Below are 26,260 nucleotides of genomic sequence, written 5' to 3' on the forward strand. Positions count from 1 at the left end.
TATACATTTCATACCATATATAACAAATATTCATGAGTAATGGATTCAACTGCCACAAAAAAAAAAAGGATTGAAGAATAAAGATGTAAAGAAGGTACAACCTAAGGATCAGGAAAGACTACCTAAGCCAGACTAGAAATTTAAAGTTTGTACAAATAAGATACTGACAAGGATGCAGAGCCAATGGATCTCTCATACATTACTCATGAGTATGTAAAATGGAATAACCATTCTGGAAAACAATTTGACAGTTTCTTATAAAGTTAAACATACAGCTAACATACAACATGACAATAACACCTTCAGCCATTTATACCAAAGAAATAAAAATATATTAATGAAGTGCATAAATATTACAGACAGTAGAATATTAATATTACATAATATATATTAATGAAATACATCTCCAATAGCAAGTGTTAGACTTGCCATCTCTACTATTTCAGCTGATAATTAAAGAAGTACACAAGGGTGGTGTAGGAGTGAACCTTGGTCAAAAGTCCTATTATGAGGAAAATGTCTGATGTGTATGTAAAACACCAAGGAAGCTGAAGTCTTTTAATAAGAAGCAGAGCAGTAGATAACAATTTCAAAAAGATAATGGGAGAAGAGATACTTTGAAAGAACTCTTGCTTTTATCTAAGTCATGTGGAAAGCCTCTAAAAAGTTGGGAACAATGGCATGCATGACATTATCTGAATTACACTCCTAATAATTCCCCTTGGTTGCCATTGGATAGGAGAAAGTAATAAAGCAAGACCAAAAGGTGACCAATTAGGGTATTGCAACAAATCATGAGATAAAAATACGGCCACTTTGGCAAAAATAGCAATGGAAATTCTGAGAACTGATCAAATTCTGGTATATATTTCAATAGAATCCACAGAATGTACTGGGAGATTGAATGTAAATTGGAGAGGAAGTATGAAAGATGGCATCTGGATTCAACTTGTGCTACTAAAATAATTGAATTCACAGTTTCAAGGGAATGTTCAGAACTCAGTGTTGGACACTTTAATGGTGAAAAGTGTATTACAGGCACCTAAGTGGAAATATACAGTAACAATTGAGTATGTAAATCCAGAGTTAAGAGGAGATAACTTGGATAAGGATGTACATGTAGGAGCTGTCATCATGTAGATGGTAGTTGAATTTGAATGACATCACCAATCACCTGAATAGAAAGAAAGAAGAAAAGAGGTCCGTTCAGAGTTTAGAGAGGGATATTTTTAGGCACTATAGCAAATAATAAGTAATGAGGTTGATCCCATAATATCTGATTGATAAACAGTCTTCCTATTCTTCCTTCCACAACTATGAAATGATACTGGTTGGCAGGCTTTTATGTGAAGATTTGGAATTGTTAGAAAATAATTTTCTTTGTATGAAGAACTGTAGGCTTAAAGGAACAAAAATATAACACATTTTGGGTGTCTTAAAATGTCACGCAAAAATTCTTTGCAAAAATTGCCTTCATTTTCAAAGTCTCCTTTTTTTCACTTGACAGTGGTGAAAAATTGTCTATTCTTTTAAGTGTATACCTGTTTAACATAGTAAGACTTTTAGGTTATTTCCTTTAAGCATAGAGTAGTCTTTATGTTAAAGTGACGGATTTGTTGGTGTATAGGGAAGAGAATAAACTATGTATGCGCGAACGAATGTATTGGTAAAAGTAATGCGCATTATATCTGTAATTATTTATTTTTCCCATTTTCTTTTGGATACTTCCTGGCCTTTACAGAAAAGTTTGTTGTTACTTTTTTGATGGAATTTTTCCAATATTAGATCAGATATTTAAAGAGATTTAGATTGAGGAAATGGCCTTTCCTGTATAGCACATCTAGTTTGCATTTATATGAGCAGATCTGCAACTTTCAATCTGGTTAAACATAAAGTTCCTCTTGGAAGAAACTAGGTATTAGAACTTTCAAAATGTATTAGACCAGACTGGTTTCTATTCTGCTTAAATCTTATAAAAAATATCAATTTTCTCTGTGACTTTTTTTATAACCCCCAATTTTTTTGTCATTATATCAATTCATTATTTAAAAAGCTTGTAGGATTTAAAATATAGAAATACAGTTAAAATGTAAATGTCCTTCAGATAACAGTAACAAAAAATTAGGGGAAAATGGCCATATTCATTAATTTGGCATGAAATGAATTAAATATTTGTATGACCAATCTGTTTATTTATTTGGCTAATTTTTTCAGATCTCAGGTGCAAATTTGGATAAAGCATACTGTTAGTTTCTTGAGAATAATTCTAATTTTTACAAAACCTAGCATATTTATTCAGGTATATATGTAAAAACACTGCCAAACAAGAAGCATAATTATCCAAGAACCTATTTCCTAGGTAATAATCTCATACCAACCTATGTATTTCTCCCATTTTCCCCCAACAGATTTGTGGTTTTATTTACTTATTGTTTTACTGTTTCCTTTCTTTAAAAATGTTTAATCATACAAACACATGCACTTAGAAGTTTTATGTTATATCTTTCTATCTATATATCCATTAAGCAGTTTTACTTGTTAAACTTTACAGACCCTATCATACTACATATATTAAAATTTATCTTTGTTAGAACTTATAGAAGAGGTCATTCTTTTTCATGCTGTAATATTCCATTTTGTGAATATACCACGATTCATTGATCCATTTTTACATCAATGGCTATTTTGATTATTTTCATTTTCTTTCTTTTTGTTTTCTGCTCAGTAATGCTATAGACATACTGCTACAGTTATTATTGTAGTTATGTGCTGAAATTTATTTTCAATTTGTATGAACTAATGACTTATAAAATGTGTAATGTTAAAGTCTAAATATTAATACAAGGGCCAAGAATATAAAAATAAAGTTGCCAAAATTTATTATGAAGCCATAGCAATCTAATGGTATGATACTGCTACAAAAGTAGATAAATAAAACAGTGGAACAGAACAGAATACATAAAATGACACACACATATATGTTTATCTGATTTTTGAAAAACAATGTTGCAGTGGAGAAAGTATCATCTTTTCAATAAATGGTGCTGAGTTGCTGGTTACCTTACATGCAAAAAAATGTATTTTGACCCTTACCCTATAGTATACAAAAATAAGTTCAGAAATATTTCAGATCTGAATGTGAAAATAAAATGATAAAATGGTGTGAAAAAAGAAAAGAGAAAAAAAGTATTTTCATGACCTTGGAAGTTAGGCAAACAGCATGAAAAGTGATAAAATGAATAAACTCTATTTATCAATAAACATCTTTTAAGAGATTGAAGAAGCAAGACAAAATGAGAGATGTTATGTATAATACATATACACAACAGAGGTTTCAAATCCACATCATTTAAATACGTAGTATAAATCAATTAAGAAAAATAACAAGAAGTTAAATAAAACCTTAAAAAAATTCAAGACTGTCCAGACATATCAGAAGAGAGAATATATAAAAGGCCGATAATCTTTTTTTTAATGTTTACTTATTTTTGAAACAGAGGGAGAGAGAGAGAGAGCGCACAAGCAGGGGAGGGGCAGAGACAGAAGGGGACACAGAATCCTAAGCAGGCTCCAGGCTCTGAGCTGTCAGCACAGAGCCAGATGCAGGGCTCAAACTCCCAAACCGTGAGATCATGACCTGAGCTGAAGTTGGACACTTAACCAACTGAGCCATCCAGGCACCCCAGAAGGCCAATAATCTTCTTTTTCCCCTAATGTTTATTTATTTTTGACAGAGAGACAGAGCACGAGCAGAGGAGGGTCAGAGAGAGAGGGAGACACAGAATCCCAAGCAGGTTCCAGGCTCCAAGCTGTCAGCACAGAGCCCAAGCCCGGGGCTCGAACTCACCAACCATGAGATCATGACATGAGCCAAAGTCAGATGCTTAACCGATTGAGCCACTCAGGCACCCCAGGAGGCCAATTATCTTATGAAAACATATTTAGATTCATTAGTTATATGAAAATTGCTAATTAAAACCACAATAACTTATTCCTATATATTAATCAGATGTGGCTATATACATTTCTATCAGGATCAGCTGTTACTTTGTTGATTTTCTAGGACCTTATCTCTTTCCTGTTATTTATAATTAACAGCAGAATTGTCATACTCTAGTATTTCTAGCAAAAAAGACATATTAAGCTTCCACATAACAATAAGATGAGCATATACTAGGAATTTTCTGAAGAATTTCTATGGGGTTCTTAATATTTATAAATACATGTTTGAAATTGTCTCCTAAAACTGAACACTAATGCTTGGGTTCCCAGAAAACAAAATGTCTTCTGATTTCCAGTTGTATTCTTTATTCATTACATAATAATAACTTCCAAAAATATTTAAGTATTTCTATCCAGATGAAGTAATAACTACCAGACCAAGACAGCCTATCATGAAGGCTATCATGAAGGCTATCATGAGGCTATCATTAGCCTCTTTGTCTAAACTTCAACAGAGTTTTGACTTAATGCCAATTATCTTTCACAAAATTTCCTCTTCCTGATATCAGTAATCATTTGCTTGTTTCTTCTAAGAATGAAAAGGGGATCTCAAATCATATAATGACCAGGCACATCTTTAATTTTCTAACGGAAATATATGATTAACATTCTTTGTAGCCAAGGATTTTATCAAAACTGGTAAGTATATTCTGTTTGATTTGAAGTCAAACATTAACTTAATAGCTATCACAGCATGGTATATAACTAAATTAGTAATTTAGAAAAGATATACAGTTGGTCTTTTATCAAGTGATTACACCAAAGAAAAAAATATTTAAATAGTTACTGAAAAATATATCCTCCTGGAACTAGTAAGTTTATAGTAATGTTGTAGGATAAAAGGTTAATATACAAAAGTCAATCACTTTTTTCTATACAAGTGATTCATAAGTGGAATGTGAAAGACACAGTATTATGTACAAATCTAACAATGAAGTACAAATCTAACAAAAAATATGTATAAGATTTGTATATAAGAAAATTACAGATTTTAATAAAAGAAATCAAAGAACTAAATAAATATAGAGCTCCTCCATATTCATGGATAGACTATATTGCCAAGATGTTAGTTTTCTTAATTTTTGATCTACAGACTCAATGCAATTCCAGTTAAACTTCCATATTCTGATATTTGTATACAATATTTACTATATTCAAAATATATATTCAAAAATTTTTAATACCCTGATTCTTTCAACTACATGTTAAAGCTTATTGTGTTTGTATTTCATAACTGTGTAAATAATACTACTTACAGTCCTTCCAAAATCTTGTTCTCTTTTATACCTGTTTATTCCTTCTCTCCAACTCTAAGAAAGTCTGGCAATAGTCCATGGTTTCTACAAATTCCTATGGTGGCCTTATTTTTTATCCAAAATTAGTATTCTCTCCAAAACTAATACATATTCTTATCAGCAATTAGAGGTAATACTTACTTTTAAATATCGTAAGTATTTTGGTTTTCCTAATAACTTCTACAAACTTTTTATGTCTTTTATATTTGTTTCATTCCCTCACCTCTTCAGAATAATATTCTGACTTAGGAGTATGTGCTAATGAATAGCTATAAATAGGTATAATGTACTTACTAGTAGATTTTTGAAGCTGCAAAATTTAGACTATTCTAAAAAATTTAATAATACAAATTCCAGGATAAAATGTCTTTTTTTTCCAGGATAAAATGTCCTGAATCTCCCTCTTAAAAGATCCAAAGTCTTAACATTTTATTATTATTATTATTTTATTAGTTTTAATAACCTCTTACTATTTTCATTTTTTGAGAGAAAGAGCACGTGCCCATGCAAGGGCAGAGGAGGGGCAGAGGGAGAGGAAGAGAGAGAATCTTAAGCAGGTTCCGTGCACAGTGTGGAATCCAACACGGGGCTCTATCTCAGGACCATGAGATCATGACCTGAGCTGCAATCAAGAGTTGGATGCTTAACCAACTGAGCCACTCAGGTGCTGCAAGTTTTAACATTTGAAAGTGGTTAATTAAAGTCATATTGGGTTTTTAATTCAACAAATATTCTTCTGAGATCATGGTGAACGTTTGGTCCCTTATTTAACAATTACGGTGTGTCTTTCTTTTCTGCTTTCTGTTCTCAAAACTTTAGCAAATACAACTTCCTTGTTAAAAAAATACTTATGGGGTGCCTGGGTGGCTCAGTCGGTTAAGCGGCCAACTTCGGCTCAGGTCATAATCTCGTGGTCTGTGAGTTTGAGCCCCACGTCGGGCTCTGCACTGACAGCTCAGAGCCTGGAGCCTGTTTCGGATTCTGTGTCTCCCTCTCTCTGACCCTCCCCTGTTCATGCTCTGTCTCTCTGTCTCAAAAATAAATAAACGTTAAAAAAAAAACTTTAAAAAAATACTTATCAATCCTAAGACAAATAATTATGTATCCACTGAATAAATCATAAAGTTAAGAATATTGTTTATGCCAGGGGTGCCTGGGTGGCTCAGTCGGTTGAACGTCCGACTTCAGCTCAGGTGGTGATCTCACTCACTGTTCTGAGTTTGAACCCTGCATCAGGCTCTGATCTCACTCACTGTTGTGAGATCTCACTCACTGTTCTGAGTTTGAACCCTGCATCAGGCTCGGAGCCTGAAGCCTGCTTCAGATTCTGTGTCTCCCTCTCTCTCTGCTCCTCCCCTGCTTGCACTCTGTCTCTGTCTCTCTCAAAAATAAATAAATGTTAAAAAAATTTAAAAAAAAGAATATTGCTTATACCTCTGAAAAAATTTTATTTGTATGTAAAAATGTGATACTTGACCTACATTAGAAATCATTTTCACAAGGTATTTGAATAAATGAGTCTATACAGCAATCATCAAATATTCACTTTAATTTTGCTTTGGAGTATAAACACCTGTGCAGTATTATTGATGGTCTTGATATGCATATATATATATACATATATATATACACACACATATACATATGCATATATATGTATATATGTGTGTATGTGTGTGTGTGTGTATATATATACATATATATATATATACACATATATATTTACTACAATAAATTTAAACTTTAAACATTTAAATGGGAAATTTAAACTTTTAAGTTTGTTTAATTTGGGGGAAAACAATTTACTTAATATTCAAAAATATGAACATTGCTGCTGTTACTTGAAGTTGCATTACACCAAATAATTTGATAACCAAAGTGCTAAAGATGTAACAAGTATTTAAGAATAACCCCTGCCCCTGAGAAAACATAGAAATAGCCTAACATTGGGGGTATTGTGTAACATGGTGTTATCTTACAGACAGATTGGGACATATCTATGTCTATCTCCAAAAATGCCTAGAACTCTGGTACTGACACTGGGTCAAGTTAAGAATAAGATGGGCTACTCAGTAAGTTTAAATTGTTTAAAGTTTGGGACTCACCTGGAAGAACCTAGGGACAGTTCTGTTTTGTTTTACTTTATTATTTTTAGAGTTATGTAGATAGATGCTACCTTATACTTGGTTTAACTGGTTAAATAGTTTGGCAACATAACTAGTGAGTCATAAGAAGTCCTTCTGGAAACTTTTGTCCAAGTTGTCCTGAAACAAAGATTCCATGCACTTATTTTTAGTGGTTCATAATTCAAAGATGAGGTACCTTTTGTGTGGTTAAGGAGAGTTCCATCTGGGTGTATCCTGGGCCTTTGACGCTTGCCTCTGCTTTCTCCAGCTTTACTGTATCCTCTACCTTAATTAAAGCACTACTAAGTATGGTCTACGCAATCTTGTGAGTCCTTTCAACTGTATAATCCTGTGAAATCATTGCAACTGTGAAATAGAGAGGATAATAAAATAAAAACTGTACAAAAAACAGTGATAAGAATAGGTTTTTATTATACATAATTAAAACAGAAAAATAGTGGAATGAAACAGGAAACAAACAGATATTTTAATGGGAAAAATTATTGGAGAACATAAAACTCAATAACTAAATCACTAAAAGTAACTAAAACTTTTCTGAAAGAAGCTCTAGTGCTATATTGGAAAGAAAAGGAAAGAACTAATTCAACTCCAGAAATTACCAACATCCTTGGCTATAAAGCGAAGATAATAAAATTACTGTCATGGGATTATGTTAAAATAATGATTGTAAAAGAGCATAGCATATAGGACTTTGAATATAATAGAACACTTAAAACATATTTCCTTATTTGTTCAGTTTACAATTATATCTAACTTAGATTGGAAGACGATAACAAGTTAATGTACTATAAATTTAAATATTGCCAAGAGATAAATTTTCCCAAAATTAACCTACAGATTTAATGCAATCTTTGATGTACTTTCTTTCTTTTAAAATTGTTTTTTTAATGTTTATTTATTTTTAGAAAACACAGAGAAAGATTGTGAGTGGGGAGGGGCAGAGAGAGAGGGAGACACAAAATCTGAAGCCGGCTCCAGGCTCTGAGCTATCAGCACAGAGCCCAACGCAGGACATGAACTCATGAACTATGAGATCATGACCTAAGCCAAAGTTGAACGCTTAACCGACTGAACCACCCAGGAGCCTCCGATGTACTATATTTCTAATGGCATTTAACTTTTCAAGGAAATTAGAAAGGCTATGGTTAGCCAAGAAAATTTTGGAGAATAAAGATAAAAGCTGAAGATGATACAACTACAAGTAAAGATCTAGTACAAAACTTCCCTGTTAGGAAAACATATTATTGGTGAAAGAATAAAAGCAAAGCAATGGAATAACAAAGAATCCTGAAACAGACATATATACGTGTATGGATATAAACAGACATAAATATATATATATATATATATATATATATATATATATGGACCAGACATATATATGTGTATGTATATAAACAGACATAAATATATATATATATATATATATATATATGGACCATTTATTATGATAAAGAGAGTATTGGCATTTATTTATGAAAGGTAAGAATTGCAGAGCCAGAGTTAGAAAAATAATCTTTTTAGTGAATACTATATGGTCTTTGGTTATCTATATTAATAAATTAAGGGTCGCCTTGGTGGCTCAGCCAGTTAAGCCTCTGACTTTTGATTTTGGCTCAGGTCATGATCTCACAGTTTGTGAGTTCAAGCCCTGCATTGGGCTCTGCACTGGCAGTGCAAAACCTGCTTGAGATTCTCTCTGTCTTTCTGCCCCTTCCTCGCTTGGTTTCTCTCTCTTTCAAAATAAATAAGTAAACATAAAAGAAAATAATAAATACAATTGAATTTTTATCATTATCCAATATACATGTAAATTGATTTCTAGTGGATTATAGACCTAAATATATGTATGTCCACTAAAAAGGGAGGGGTATAAATTTGGAATGACAGTCAAACTCATAAGACATTGTAGGCTTGGTTTGGTTTGGTACCAAGTTTACTGAAACTTAAGAAAGGGTACAGGTCAACATCACATCAGAGTTCTCCCAATTCCCAGGCATAACTTCTAAAACTTTCAGACAGACACACACATTTGCACATCCATGCACACACAAATACACACCAGAGAACCATTAGAGACAAGGCTAAATGGGTGCAGACCATCTTGGCACAGGGTAACTGAGTTCTGGGTCTCTCCAACTTTGCTGTCTTACTAGTCACAGAGCCCCCCTGGAGTTACATGACAAGCTTGCACTCTTTGGTTCAGCTACTCCTCATCAATTACAAATAAATATACTAGACAATGTTGATAAAATACAAAAGATATAGTGTTCTTACCTATGACATAAATTTCCAACAATCACTGTACATCCATATAGTCATTGTTGTAAATGAATTCTATATGTTTAACTCAGTAAGACCATCATTTTCCTTAGTTGAAATAGAAATAGAAAATAGTTCAAACAAGAGTCAGATCCTCAGGCAACTCTGTGGCTGGGGAAAATATGGCCTGTCAGTTAAACATTTATTTCCAATATGAAAAAAAAAGCACAACATGGCTTCAAAAAAACAAGTAGGAGAATAGACAATGCCCTTTTTGTAGACAAAGATTTCTTAAATAGAACATGAAAAGCACCACCATGAAGACAATATTGACAATTTAAGCTACATCAAAGTTAAAAACTTCTAATGATTAAAATATCCCATCAAGGGGTGACTGCGTGGGTCAGTTGGTTAAGCATCTGACTCTTGGTTCTGGCTAAAGTCATGATCTCACTGTTTTGTGAGTTCCAGCCCCATGTCAGGCTCCATGCTGACAATGTGGAGCCTGCTTGGGATTCTCTCTCTCCCTCTCTCTCTGCCTTCCCCCACTTGCATTGTCTCTGTCTCTCTCAAAATAAAATAAAATAAAATAAATAAATAAAAATTAAAATATCCCATTAAGAGATTGATAAAAGACAGTGTCAAGATATATTTTCAATACATAATCAAAGGATGTATATTTATAATGTACACAGACCAATACAAAGCTGTGTGAAAAATATGGGAAAAATTAAATTAGGAAATTTCTTATATATATATGAAATTTATTGTCAAATTGGTTTCCATACAACACCCAGTGCTCATCCCAAAAGGTGCCCTCCTCAATAACCATCACCCACCCCTCCCTCCCTCCCTCCCTCCCTCCCACCCCCCATCAACCCTCAGTTTGTTCTCAGTTTTTTTTTTTTTTCCAGCGTTTATTTATTTTTGGGACAGAGAGAGACAGAGCACGAACGGGGGAGGGGCAGAGAGAGAGGGAGACACAGAATCGGAAACAGGCTCCAGGCTCTGAGCCATCAGCCCAGAGCCTGACGCGGGGCTCGAACTCACGGACCACGAGATCGTGACCTGGCTGAAGTCGGACGCTTAACCGACTGCGCCACCCAGGCGCCCGTGTTCTCAGTTTTTAAGAGTCTCTTATGCTTTGGCTCCCTCACTCTCTAACCTCTTTTTTTTTCCTTCCCCTCCCCCATGGTCTTCTGTTAAGCTTCTCAGGATCCACATAAGAGTGAAAACATATGGTATCTGCCTTTCTTTGTATGACTTATTTCACTCAGAATAACAGTCTCCAGTTCCATCCACACTGCTACAAAAGGTCATATGTCATTCTTTCTCATTGCCAAGTAATATTCCATTGTGTATATAAACCACAATTTCTTTATCCATTTGTCAGTTGATGGACATTTAGGCTCTTCCCATAATTTGGCTATTGTTGAAAGTGCTGCTATAAGCATTGGGGTACAAGTGCCTCTATGCATCAGCACTCCTGTATCCTTTGGGTAAATTCCTAGCAGTGCTATTGCTGGGTCATAGGGTAGGTCTATTTTTAATTTTTTGAGGAACCTCCACACTGTTTTCCAGAGTGGCTGCACCAGTTTGCATTCCCACCAACAGTGCAAGAGGGTTCTAAATGAGGAAAATTCTTAAAGGTACTTCATATAAAAGATATTCAAATGGCCAAACAATCCTAAGAAAAGATAATAAAAAACTATGCTTAGAAGTTTAAAATTAGGTCAATATATACTACATTAATATGATAATATAATATGACCTACCTTCTAAAATAGCTTTATGATAAAATAAAACAGTTTATGAGAAAAAACAATACTGAATGTTGCCAAGAGTATACAGTAACTAACACTTTTATACACTGCAGATGGAAGCATACATTGATATAAATGCTTTGAAATTCTATGGCAGTATGTATTCAAGTTGAACAGCAGCATACTTTATGAGATAGCATTTCCAGTCCCAGGTATATACCTAAGGGAGAAGTATACATAAGTACACCAAATACCTTTACATTTGGCAGCATTACTCAAAATATCCCAAATCTGGACACAATCCACATATCCATAACCATGAGAACAGATACTTAAAGTATGCTATATTCAGATAAAGAGAGAATTACCCAGTGATGGAAGGAGCAAAGTACTACTTCCAGTAACACCAAGAAAGATTCTTATAAACAAAATTCTAAGCAAAAAAAGAAAAGAAATACTGTATAGAGTTTAAAGGGAAAACAGGCAAAATTAAGAAATACTGGACATAAGGATAGGAGCACCTGGGTGGCTCAGTCAGTTGAGCAGCTGACTCTTGATTTCGGTTCCGGTCATGATCTCATGGCTTGTGAGATAGAGCCCCACATTGGGCTCTGCACTGACAGGACAGAGCTGCTTCGAATTCTCTCTCTCCCTCTCTCTCTGTCCCTTCCCCGCTCTCTCTCTCTCTTTCTCTCTAAAAAATAAATAAATAAAAACTTAAAGAAATAAGGATAGGAGTTCCCTTTAGAGAGGAGGAGGGAGGTAATGATTGGAAAAGCACAAAAGTAGGAATAAAAATTTTATAAATCTGATTATTTGTGGAGAGTATATGAGTATGCTTACCTTCTGCTAATTCATCAAGTAGTACTGTGAAGAGATTATATTTTAACTATGGAGTAGGGAATGATTTCTTGTACATGACAAATATGCACGTTCAATAAAAGAAAAGGCTGATAATTTTTTTACCAGATTTACCTTAAGATCTTTTCCTCACTAAAACACTAATATGAGAAGGAAAATAGCAGCCATAGAGTAGGAAAATTTATTTGCAATCTGTATAATCAAAGTTATAAATTATATCCATAATATAATTTAAATTCCTAAATATAAGTAATAAAAATTCAGACAACTCAGTGGAAAACTATGTAGAAACTTGAATAGGTACTCCACAAAAGATGATATCCAAAGTCTAGTAAATAGTTAAGAAGGTGTTTAGCCAAATGAAATGGAAATTTCAAATAAATGATGTATCAGTTTATATAAATACGTTGATTAAAAATTAAAAATGAGTAAAATATGAACAATAGTCAAGTATATAGGACGTCACAGGGCGCCTGGGTGGCGCAGTCGGTTAAGCGTCCGACTTCAGCCAGGTCACGATGTCGCGGTCCATGAGTTTGAGCCCCGCGTCAGGCTCTGGGCTGATGGCTCAGAGCCTGGAGCCTGTTTCTGATTCTGTGTCTCCCTCTCTCTCTGCCCCTCCCCCATTCATGCTGTGTCTCTCTCTGTCCCAAAAATAAATAAACGTTGAAAAAAAAAAATTAAAAAAAAAAAGAATATAGGACGTCTGTTACTCTCATATAGAGATGGTGGGAATTTCATTCCTACAAATACTTTCAGAATCTCCCAAGAATTTTGTAACAAATTTAGCTCTGGAATTTTATCTATTGGAATATAATCAATAGAAATGCATGCATATAAACACCAAAAAAAGGCACAAAACAGTCTATAGCAGCATTATTTATAATAGCTCATGCTTATATGAACCCAAGATGTCCATCAAAAAGAGCTGATAAATACATTTTTTTTGCATATTTAAACAATGAAATACTATATAGGAATGAAAATTTAAAACTGCAGTTTTGACTCACAACGACACAGACTCATATTACACATATATTGCTGAGGGATAGAATAAAAAGTCAAAAACTACATACTTAATGATTTGATTCATCTAAATCTCAAAACCAATCAAAACTGAAATACAGATGTAGACATCAAGGAAGTGGTTAAATTTTGTTAAATTAAGGAAGGATGAAATGTAATCATTGGAAGGGATTGTGAGAAAGGCATGTCAGGTGCATTGTTCAAAATTTTTTTTACTGTATAGTGGTTACAGAAGTATAATCACTGCATAAAAGAATATTTGAGCTATATAGTTATGATTTTAGTGTCTTTCTGTGTTTATGTTATATTCCAATTAAAAAAAAAAATCTTTTTGCTCCTAACTTCAGGCTGGAAAAGGGTGGCACAGCATCAGATCTCTAGTCCTGATCTTCTGCTGCCTGTCCTATTTCCCTAGCAAGCTGCAACTGGTTTTTGTAGGATTGAATTTGGAGCTGGGAGGACAAATAAAGGGATGAAAATATATTGCCTGTTTTCTATTTCCATGAGCTGATATATTGTTTTCAAGAACTGGCAGATGTTTAAAGCTGATTCTTTCTCTCATGGGACACCTTCCTGGGTTCTTTGGAAAACCTTCATATTTAGGTACCTCTCACTTTCAGGGTGTTTGTTTAATGTTGGCAAATGAATTTCATCTAGTCGGTAGCTTTGTGAGCCCCTATGTATCAAGTGCTATATCACCAGCTGTTCAAGGCTAGTGTCAATTCACTTCTCTAAGTAACTCTGTTGGACAGGATTTAAATACCAGCCAGAGATAGGTATCCTTTCCCCTGAAACACTGGAAGTACAGACTATCACACTGAACAACTTCCCTTTCCTCCACAACAATTACTTGAGTCATGCACCATGTATTGCATTCTTTAATTTTTAAGTAACAGATCTCAAATTCCCCAAGAGATTTTACTGAAATTCTTCTTATTTGATTGAAATAAGAGATATACTCCCCTAAGCCGCAGACCATGGGATGGTGAGACTCAAGCCCACAAGTTCTGTGAGAGAGATGTAATCAGTTGTGTTGGGAGCAAAGAATAAGGGAAACTAACATAGACTGGAAGTAGACATCAGATTACATCCACAATCAATTTAATCTGTCAACTGAGACTTTTATGGGGTGAGCCATTTCACTAGGCAGACTTGGCTTTTGGAATAGTTTGAAATTGACCCTTCTCATAGTATGTTACCTTGGTATCAGAAGAGTTATATGTAACTCAGTTTTCTTTATAGAAGACAAAATTAGTCAATTAGAAATGAAGAAAAAAAAAAGCACAGTCCTAACTTGACACATTGTGCATCCTAATGTAAGGAAGTGTTTTTCACCATTTTACTAACTCAATGTATAACGTTGAGTTTGTCCAATCTTCCTACCCAATTGTGTGTGTGTGTGTGTGTATGTATGTGTGTGTGTGTGTGTGTGTGTGTGTGTTGGGGTGGGGGTTCTTTTTATTGTTCCACTTCAATTTTACACATCAACAGGCTGACTTTCATGAAGCCAACTGAAAGGAAAAAGCAAATTGTCCACACAAGTTAAGCCAGGTAGTGTTGGCTTTATCTAGAGGCAAACTCAGCCTGTAATGTAACACTGATTGGAGAATTGGGTAGTTATGAAGACAGCAATAAGAGGCATAACTATGTTAATACTTTGAAACCATTAATGTGAGAAGTCACTTGAATATCAATCAGTGTGATGGGAAACTTGGAAAAGATAATGCTTGTTTAACAGATAATGCTTGTTTCAACATTTTCCTGGTCTTGCCACCTTGATACTGGTGATATTTCCTTTTCTCAGAATTATCTGTTAAAATATTTCACTTTTCACTATCACATTGTTTTGTTTTTCAATATATGTATCAATATAATAGCCCTTTAATATTTCTGCATGGCAAATATATCCTTTCAGTTGCTCTTCTCTTAAATCTATTATTTTGTTCTATCTCAGCAAATATCACTACCTTTTATGGAATTATAATTTTAAAATATTAATTAGAATCTTAGTGACAATTATTTCCAAATTTCTATTCTACTTCAATATCAGTGGATTATCCTTAACCCTTTGTGTTCTCACATGGTTTTTATATTTATTTATTTATTTACTTACTTACTTACTTACTTACTTACTTGTTTATTTATGCTGAACTGTCAGCAAAGAGCCTGATGCAGGGCTCAAACTCATGGACTGCAAGATCATGACCTCAGCTGAAGTTGGATGCTTAACTGATTGAGCCACCCAGGTGCCCCTGGTTTTTACTTTTTACTTTATTTTTTTGAGAGAGAGAAAGAGAATGAGAGAGGCATTTGTGAGCAGGGGAGGGACAGAGGGAGAAGGAGAGAGCATCCCAAGCAGGTTCTGCACTGTCAGCCCAGAGCCCGAAGCAGGGCTCAATTCCATGAACTGAACCGCGAGATCATGACCTGAGCTCAAATCAAGAGTTGGATGTTTAACCCACTGAGCCACGCAGGGTTCCCTCTCACATTTTTTTTAATTTTTAAAATTGTGTGTGTGTGTGTTCTCACATGTTTTTTTGCTATAGCACATCAATTTCCACCAAAAATGATATCCTTAAATTGACATTACCTTGAATTTACATATTATTTGGGGGAAAACCAAAAATTTTTAGAGTATTTTATCTCTATGGCATGACCACAGACTATCATGTCTTAAAGATGTCTTTAATCTCTTTCCATAAGGTTTTGTCATATTATCTTATGAGGGAATGTGGGGTAGGATGAGGACAAAAATCAGGGTAGCATCCCTCCCCTCCCCCAGGTGGAATATGTGTGATATTCCTCGGACACTCCTGGCTACCCAAGAACAAAGGAAAGGCGATTTAGTGCTTTCCATGGTGATGTTGGAGACTAAGGCGATTGAAAAATTAAATTCCCTTACTGCCTACAGCCCACTGACAAGTCCTTGAATCCGGCAGAGTGACCTCTCTCTAGAAGCCCAGCTGCCTTGATGATGACACTGTGCTAGGGGCAAAAGTGACTCTCACCTTAACATTATCCCAACCTTGCATATCCTATAAAATTTTTTTGGTTTTCCCCAAAACAATATTTAAATTCAAAGTAAAGCCAATTTAAAAATCTCATTTTTGGTGGAAATTGATGTACTGTATCTAAAAACGATGTGAGAATGGTTTTTAGATACTTCCTTTATCTCAACTGCCCCAAGATATATGCTGGCAATCATACTCCAAGCTTATGCCCCCCTGATATATATCTGAAGGGTCTCATGACTATGGTTTTATTAAATGGTAATGACTGGCATTTCCCTAGCAACAGCTAGCCCTTCAAGGTCCTGGAAACCTTGCTTCCAAAATACTTTAGAGACTTACTCTATCCCTGACCCCCTTCCAACCTGACAGTATATATAATGAGTTACCTGTCACGACCCCAGTGCAGCTCTTACTGCCCATGGGTCCTGTGTCCATGCTTTAATAAAATCACCTTTTTGCACCAAAAACGTCTTCAAGAATTCTTTCTTGGCCATCAGCTCCAGACCCCATGAACTCCCCAACAGCCCAAAACTTCATCATTATCAATGAAATTTTTCATATCCTTAATTACATTCATTCCTACTTACTGTATCTTTAAGATTCACTTGTGAAATTCTTTTTTATCGTGACACCCAGGAATAGACGCTGCCTATTTTAAACACGTGCATATACTGCTTTGGTAAAATTAAAAATAGCTTTAAGGGTTAGAAACAAGACATCTTCACCTTGTCAACCCTCAAGTGTGATGGCAGTCATGGTTATGTCTGTGGTCTCACAGCAAGGATGACCAGAAATCTCATGACTAGTTTCTAATCTGGTCAGTAGTTCTCTTTTTCTCTTATTGGTCTGATATCTGGTTAACTTTTGGTTTTGTTTTCTGAATTAGGACTTCTAGTCAGCTTTTCTCATAGTGCAATGAGTCATTTAACATTATGTGATATATGTTTCATATTATATTAGATATATGGTCTTAATCTAAGTTATGACACCACTTTATTATTCTTTTTTAAGGTAAGATTCTTCCACAAATCTAGTTGATCCGGCGAGTGGCAGAAATTCAAATACTCAGGCCTCTAGAGTTCTATAAATATTCTCTTTCTGCCATTGGAATCATGCTCTGCCATTCCTCCCTTGGAATTTTTTGCTGCTTCAAGGGTGGACATAATTTAAAATTCATAAGAAGGTGATTTTTTTTAATGTAAGACACTGTCAATTGAAAAACAATAAAGTTCACTATATATCAAACAATGTTTCAAAATTAGAAACCTGCATTTAAAACACACATACACACACACACACACACACACACATACACGTGTGTGTGTGTGTGTATTTTTAATACTGTACATTTTGACTATTATTGAAAATTGCTTTTATAGATATACATTTTCAGCACCTCTTGTCTTTTATCTTTAGTGCTTAACTCTATGGATTATACTGAATCACGAAGGGTCAAAAATGAAACTGTATCTCTCCTCATATTGATGCACACTTGGGTGTGGGTGAAGGGTAAGGGGAAGTCTAGGAGCCAGATGCCCCTTTGGGAGCAGGTTTCACTGTTCTTACACATTTGGAGACATTTACTAATTTGAAAACCTGACTTCAGCGAGAGTAAACACAAATTTGAACTAAAACTAAATATGGTACAATACTGCCTACCATTGGTATCATAAAAGCAATCATTACTTTTATAAAGGCAATTCCAGAGCCAATGACATAAAAATAGTAGAGGTTAAATTTTCACTTGAATAAAAGTTTCTTAATGAATTTGCATTTTAAATTCTATCATTGCAAAACAAGCCTTAGAAACTTAATTTTTTTAGGAGATCAAGGGGACTCCTATTTAATCCCAGTAAAATTTCATAGAATTGGTAAGACAATTGAGTTTTAAATATAAATATAGAGTCCACTATAAAACATCAAGAAGTAAGAACACATTTTACTGCATTTTGATGTGATAATGTTGGCTTGTTTTCCTTTTAGCAAAATCGGTGAGAGGAGTAGGAATGTTTTCTATATACGTTATGGGTTTCTTGTCTACAAATCCTGGAGAAATATAGCCTCCATGGGTTTCTGTGTTCTTTTATAGAGGCCTGGCCTCCTAAGATAAAGAAACACACTATAAAATTAGAGAATGTTTACTTTCACTCTTCCTAGACACTGTTTTCACACACTGTAAGGTTCAATGGGTTGTCCTGTGTTTAAGACTTTTTTCATCCCTCTAATAGTCCAACAGTTACAGTGTGGGAGGGACACTTAGGTTAGCTCAGAAGGTACCAGGGAGACTGGAGTATTATTTTCCTAGCTATTTACATTTGACCCAGACTTCTCTGTATTGTAAAAGCCAAAACCCCTGGGGCTATCAGGCTCCTGGAGAGATTTTATTTACATACAAAAGGACTGGAATAAGGAAGAAATCCTTTCAGGGGAGGAGGGGGACAGTTGCCCCCCACCTATCCATTTTTATAAGCAGAGAAAAATTGTTTCTCCTTCTCTCACTGTGGAGTGTCTGGAACTAGACTTAGTTAATTGACCTATCTTTCACGACAGGGCCGTAGTCATAAGGACTAGAGCAAAAAGGAATGGAGGTAGTCAATATTTACTGTGAGAAAAAAAATTTTTTTAATTTTTTTTTCAACGTTTTATTTTATTTTTGGGACAGAAAGAGACAGAGCATGAATGGGGGAGGGGCAGAGAGAGAGGGAGACACAGAATCGGAAACAGGCTCCAGGCTCTGAGCCATCAGCCCAGAGCCTGACGCGGGGCTCCAACTCATGGACCGCGAGATCGTGACCTGGCTGAAGTCAGACGCTTAACCGACTGCGCCACCCAGGCACCCCTCCTGTGAGAAATTTAATAAGAACTCTTTTCTCTGGTGCAGAACATGTCATGTGTCCATTTGGAATAAAAATTGATAAACATGAAAATTTATAAAACAATGTAAATGTTTATAATTAATGAATAAAGAGGGTAAATAATTCAAAGAATTGGATTACATTTCTTGAGTGCCAGGCAATGAAGAAGACTTTTAATAATCTTTACAAATGTTGCATATATATATATATATATATACACATACACACACACACACACACACACCAGTAAACCCACCAACCCCTTAGTACCTCATTAGACCTCTTTTTAAAATGCATTTATTTACAATTTAAGGAGTTTACTTGATTCCTGGAATTTATTCATTTCCTCAAGTTTCTCCGTAAATTTTGAGGTTTTCCGTTAGATTTACAATAGTCAGTTAAAACTCCAAACCCTAAGGAGTTTTGACATAATGTGATAATAATAGCAATGGCAAATATAATATTACCATACCCCAATTTTGAGTCTTTATGCTGTTCCAGAAACTATGCTAAAAATCTTTATAAATTGTTTTTCAATCATTATGCACAACAAATTCTCTATTCTAGAGATATTGTAGTTTCTACTCTTCAGGTCTGACCCAAATTTCCAACTCTCCCAAGAGGCTTTGCCTGAACATCCTTTTCTATATAGTTCATGACATTGTTCTTTATGTTGGTACTCTATCTTCTCTTTGCAAGCTCTTACCAAAGTCTATCATGAATTCATTAATTGATTTTTAAAAAAAAAATTTTTACTGTTTATGAAACAGGGTGCTGTCGAAAAAAACCACCAGACGTCGAATAGAAGCAAGGCAAGATTTTATTCACGGCCAGGCCAAACCTGATCTGATCTTAGGGAGAAAAGTGCAGAGAACGCCCGGAACAAAGGTAGCAGTGAGCTTATATGGATTTTAGCAAGTCAGAATATGTCATTATTTAGTTAACCAATTACAATTTACAGCATTTCATGGTAGCCAATTATATTGTGACACACAGATGTTAGTTTTGGCGGGAACCTATCAAAGTTCTTTGTCCTAAGAGGGTTTAAAATGACCAATCATAGTTAGACACCTAAGATACCATGGGGCAGTGAGTTCTTGACTTTTACGTGTTGGTCTTGGTAGAAGGGGTGGGGGAGCGTTTTGCAACCAAAGTTATCTATTTAGCAAGCAGATGAAGTTACAGAAGTGAGATAAGGCAGTTAGTAATTTCCGATAACCCTAATAGGGAACTACATAAGTTTTTATCTCAATTATTCATGAAAGGTGAGTTTAAGCCAAACTTATATACAATAAGCTTTCTAATATAAGTTGACCTATTACAGTTTATTTATTTTTGACAGAGAGAGACAGAGACAGAGAGAGAGAGAGAGAGAGAGAGAGAGCATGAGTGGGGAGGGACAGAGAGAGAGGGAGACACAGAATCTGAAGCAGACTCCAGGCTCTGAGCTGTCAGCACAGAGCCCAATGCAGAGCTCGGACTCACAGACTGTGAGATCATGACCTGAGCTGAAGTCAGAGGCTCAACCGACTGAGCCACCCAGGCGCCCCTCATTAGTTGATTTTTAATTGGATGTGATATACCTTTCCCAAAAGAATGGATGCTCCAATAAGGAAAAATTTTGTTTGACTTTTACAAGATTTTATTCCCATGAGATAGCATTGTGTTGATCCAGTATATGTTCACTACCATTTTTCATTTTTTTTTTTTTGGAACCATTATTGTTCCCCCAAAAGGGGGTGCACTGTTCCTGGAAGTACTGCAATACCAGGTCGATGCGTGGAGTGGACGGAGCAAGCTCCTATTCCATCTCCTAATTCCAAAAATCCATTTAATATATTGTCCTCGGATAGAGGACGTATCAGATATTAAACTGATAAGAACAGATACTACACTTGATCTTAGCCAAAAGGCCGAGAAGCGATCACTACCATTTTTCAAATGCATGAATGTATGAATGAGACCTAGCAGTGTTAAATAACTTCTCCATGGTCCCACAACTACCAAGGGACAGAACAGGGATGCAAGCCAAGCTTGTGTTACTGCAAAACCTCCTTTCTTCATCATTATACAAAATGGTTTTATCTGGATTTTTTGTAATTGAGATTCTTGGGTCTCAAATATGACAAACATCTTAAATTCTTCTTGTAAATTCTTTCATATAGATCCTAAATATCTGTCTCAGTTTTTCTGGCAGTTTTCTGTGCTATTTCATGATGCACAATGTTACTTATACCACCTCAGCTACTCACACATTAACATTTAGCAAGATTTTCTCCACTGGGGTAGTTGAGTGTAAAATGAGATACATTTTTTTGAGAATTGTAGTACAGTTGATATTGTCTTCATTGGGAATGAAATAACAATGCATAAATTTATAGATCCTCTGTTTCTCTCTTTCTTTTGTGTTTATTGCCAAGTTACTGCTCTAAGAGAGGGTGGTGATAACATGTTTGGCCTTGGCTGCCACTTTCCGTAATATGTTTCTGTCTGATTTGAATGGTGACATGGAGGTCTGGTAATGAATGACTATGGTACTTGGAGATATGAGGAAATGATACAAATCCTTTGCAACTAATCAAAAAATCTGTAGTGTTGACATTGGCTTAATATATGTAGTAATTGCAGAAGTTGATAGCAGACCACCTCTAAGGGACAAGGGTCTGATGCAACCTCTTTAAATAAAGCAATTATGAAGTGTAGTGGCACAGGTATACTTGGAGATCATCCAAATAAAGTGATAAAATATGCTAATTGGTACTGAGGATTAGAACTCAGTAAAAAAACATATTTACAACCCTGACTATTTTACAGTGGAAGCAACTTTTTTCTTCCAGAGACTAAAAGTGTACCTGAGTATTAGCAAAAACTGTCCATGGGTATTAATTCTTGTTACAATTTTAAAGTATCATAGATTGTAGTTAGAGTCAAACAAGTTACATAAGTGGCTTTTAATTTACTTACTCAGTTAACATATAAAAAAAGAATGGTATCACTTTATAACAAATTGATAAGAATTCTACCCAAATGTAGAATAAATACTTTATTAAAGCAGAGAATACACTAAAACACTAGCATTTAAATAAAAATATTGTCTTAGTTAATAAAACATTTTTTATGTATATGTGCATATATTTTTATTTGAACTTGATTAAATATGGCAAAAGGTTTTGTTTGATTCTGTTTTTATTTAACTTGGGTGTATACCTAGGAGTGGAATTGCTGAGTTATATAGTAATTCTATTATTTAGCATTTTGAGGAAGTCCACAATGTTTTCCAAAGTAGCCACATCATTTTACAATCTTACCAGAAGACTATGAGGTTCCAAATTCTCCACATTCTCATTGATTATCTATCTCCTGTTTTGGTATTACAGTTATCCTATTGGGTATAAAATGGTAACACATCATAATTTTGATTTGCATTTCCCTAGTGACTAATGATTTTGAGTATCTTTTACATGCATGTCCCCATCAGCTATTTGTAATATTCTTTGTAGATATGACTATTGAAACTCTTTGCCCATTTTTCAATTGCATTATTTGGCTTTTTATTATTCAGTTATTATCTATTTCTATTTGTTTTTCAGTTGTAGAGTTCTCTCTGTATAATGGACATCAGTCCCTAATTAGATATATAATTTGGAAATATTTCTCCTAGTCTATAGGATGTCTTTTCACTTACTTAATGGGATCATTTACAGCAAAAATAAATAAATAAATAAATAAATAAATAAATAAATAAATTTTGATTGAGTCTTTGGATTATGAATGCAAGATATTCCTCATTTGAATGCACTACTCTAGCCTATTTTTGAGTGCCCTAAAAAGCTGCTTGCCTCATGTGAGGCCCAGAACAAGAAAGGCTCTGTTACAGGTCCAGGCTGCCATCAAGCTGTTCTGCTTTGCCACTTGGGCCATATGATTCAACAAATCCAACGGTGCTTAAAGTGCCAGTGGCAGAGAAGGATGCTGTTCAGAGCTTTTGGCAGATTCCTATACATGAATCTCGGTGGAGACTGTAAGACTGCAAGGCAAACTCCTGCCATCCTCTGAAGATAAATATGCTCCTTTTGAGAAACAGTACTTGGCTTGATACTGGCCTGATCAGAGACTGAATGCTTAACCATGGCCAGCACATGCAACCTGAGCTGTTCATCATGAACAGGATGTTATCTGACACACCAAGAGTGTGTGTGCAGAAACACTCCATCATTGATATGTGACCTGGCCTGAGCACAAATAAGTTATGTGAAGTGGTCTAAATATCTGGTTTCCACTCCTGATATATGGTCTCTCTCTCCTAGCCTGAACCAGTGGCCTCATGGGGAGTTCCCTATATTCAGTTGACAAAGGAAAAGTCAAGCCATGTTTACTCATGGTTCTGTATGGTATGTATGCACCACCCAAGAGTAGACAGCTATAGCACTACATCTCTCTCTGAGACATCCCTAAAGTACAGCAGTGAAGGGAAATTCTGATGTGCAGAACTCTGAGCAGTACACCTGGATCTTCATTTTGCTTGGAGAAAGAAATGGCTAGATGTACAATTATACAGTGATTCATGAGCTGTGGTCAATGATTTGACTGGCTGCTCGGGGCCTTGGAAGGAACATAATTGGAAAATTGGTAACAAGGAAATACGTGGCAGTGGTATGTGGACAGATCTTTCTGAACGGCCATGTGTTCCTTGTGAATGCTTACTTACCAAAGAGAGACATTGCAGAGGAAGATTTTAATAATCAAGTGAATAGGATAAGCCAGATAGTGGATATCAGTCAACCTGTTTCTCCAACCACCCTTGTTCTCACCCAATGTGCTCGTGAACAAAGTGGCAATGTTGTCAGTGGTGGAAGTTATGCACGAAACCAGCAACACAGATTTCCATTCACAAGGCTGACTTGGCTATAGCCACCCATTGAATGCCCAGACTACCAGCAGCATAGACCAACACTAAGATCCCTATTAGCACTATTCCTCAGGGATTTCAGCCTGCAACCTGATGGCCAGTTGATTATATTCGATCCTTCCATCATGGAAGGTGCAGCATTTTGTTCTTACTGGAATAGAAATTTACTTGAGATAATTTGCCTTCCCTAAGGATAATCCTTGTGCCAAAACTACCATCCATGGACTTACAAAATGGCTTATCCATAGCCAGTTTTCCACAGAGCATGCTTCCAATCAAGGAACTCACCTCACAGCAAAACTGTGGCACTGGGCCCATGCTCAAGGAATTTAATGGTCTTTCCATGTTCTTCATCATCTTGAAGCATCTTTCTTGACAAAATGATGTGATGGCCTTTTGAAAACTCAGTTACAGTGCCAACCTAGGTGACAATACCTCATAGGGCTGGGGCAAGGTTTTCCAGAAGACTGTGTATGCTCTGAATTAGTGTCTAATATATGGTATTGTTTTTCTCATAGGCAAAATTCACAGATCCAGGATTCAAGGTGTGGAAATGGGAGTGGCACTCCTCACTATTACTCCTAGTGACTCACCAGCAAAATTTTTGCTTACTGTTTCTGAGAATTTATGCTTTACTGGCCTGCAGGTCTTAGTTCCAGAGGAATTAATTTTCTACCAGGTAACTCAAAATGAATCCATTAAACAGAAAGTTAAGGCTGCAACCCAGCTACTTTGGGGTCCTCCTACCTCTAAATCAACAGGCAAAGAAAGGTATTAAGGTTCTGGCTTTCGTAATTGAATCCGACTGCCACGGAAAAATTGGACAGCTACTCTACAGCAGATTAGGAAGAATATGTCTGGAATACAGGAGATCTCTTAGGGCATCTTTTAGTATTACCATACCCTTTGATTAATGTCAATTGAAAGCCACAACAACCCAATGGGCCAGACTCTAGGAAAGAAGGTTTGGATCACCCCAAAGGTAAAGAACCATGACGAGCTGAAATGCTTCCTGAAGGAATAGAGAATACAGAATGAGCAGTAGAAGAAAGTAGTCATAAATATCACTACAATCATGTGACAGAAAAGAGGACTGAAATTGTCATGAGTATTTCCTCCTTTATTTTGTAATAAATGTATGTATGTATGTATATACACATCTTTGATATCTATGACATATGATAAGGTGTATATGTGTATCTATATGTGTATATATTTTTTTCTTTCCTCTGTTTTAAAAAAAAAATTTTAGGTTTATTCATTTTTCAGAGACTGAGAGACAGAGTGTGAGCGGGGGAGGGGCAGAGAGAGAGGGAGACACAGAATCTGAAGCAGGCTGCAGGCTCTGAGCCGTCAGCACAGAGCCTGACGTGGGGCCCAAACTCACAGACAGCGAGATCATCACCTGAGCTGAAGCCAGACGCCCAACCGACTGAGCCACCCAGGTGCCCCTGTTTTCATTCCTCTCTTATTCCCTTATTATGTAACATGAGATGTATGCAGTAGATATCAAAGTACTTAAATATTGTTAATTTTATATCATACTATTTAAGTTGTGGGATATCAGTGAAAAGAGAAAACATCACTCAAGGTCTTTACCTTTTTTCCTTGAAAAGGTATAAATACATTTTCAGTTGTATGTAGGATAGTTGTATCATAGTAGGTGGAATTTTGACCTTGTCATGGTTCTTATTTGAAAATTTAATATGGTTTAAGGAGATGTGTATGGATACCAAGATGGCAAGGAGTGAACTTGTAATGATCAATTTTATGTATAAAACTTGCCTGGGTACCATGGGGTACCCAGATTTCACCTTCTTTCTATATTTCAGTAACAGTTTTGAATTGTTGCTTTTATATTTTTTTATCTCATTGTTTTGGTGTCTTTTACTTGCAGAGGTGTGTTTTGGGCTGACTTGAAGGTCTCTCCATGATCCACACAACTTGGTATTCATTCTCTTATACAAACTCACCCATATGAGAATGGATGACACTTGTGACTTTATTCTAACAAATATATGGCAAAGGTGATCAGATAACACTCCCATGTGTTGTAGACTCTACGTCTAAAGTTCTCTCTTGGCCAGCAAGAGAGCAGACTCAGGATCAAAAGTAAGAGATGGCTAATG

General features: G+C 35.5%; 2 long non-coding RNA genes and 1 other non-coding gene across 3 annotated transcripts in view; 1 reads left to right on the top strand and 2 right to left on the bottom strand.

Moving 5' to 3' along the window:
- Positions 1-518: 518 nt before the first annotated feature.
- LOC125173526 (uncharacterized) lies at positions 519-21,131 on the top strand. The gene is made up of 4 exons (XR_007155067.1): positions 519-531; positions 2,601-2,605; positions 10,342-10,346; positions 20,994-21,131. It is a non-coding gene; the product is annotated as an uncharacterized LOC125173526 (long non-coding RNA).
- The window catches only part of LOC125173527 (uncharacterized), a 104,854-nt gene continuing 79,603 nt past the window's right edge, over positions 1,010-26,260 (bottom strand). Inside the window, exons 3-4 of the long non-coding RNA XR_007155068.1 lie at positions 7,620-7,789; positions 1,010-1,174 (exon numbers count right to left, since the gene is read on the bottom strand). This is a non-coding gene — a long non-coding RNA (uncharacterized LOC125173527). The remainder of the gene's footprint in view (positions 1,175-7,619; positions 7,790-26,260) is intronic.
- LOC125174320 (U2 spliceosomal RNA) lies at positions 20,957-21,147 on the bottom strand. Its single transcript, XR_007155428.1, has one exon. It is a non-coding gene; the product is annotated as a U2 spliceosomal RNA (small nuclear RNA).

This window comes from Prionailurus viverrinus, chromosome C1 (genome assembly GCF_022837055.1).
Source record: "Prionailurus viverrinus isolate Anna chromosome C1, UM_Priviv_1.0, whole genome shotgun sequence".
NCBI lineage: Eukaryota > Metazoa > Chordata > Mammalia > Carnivora > Felidae > Prionailurus > Prionailurus viverrinus.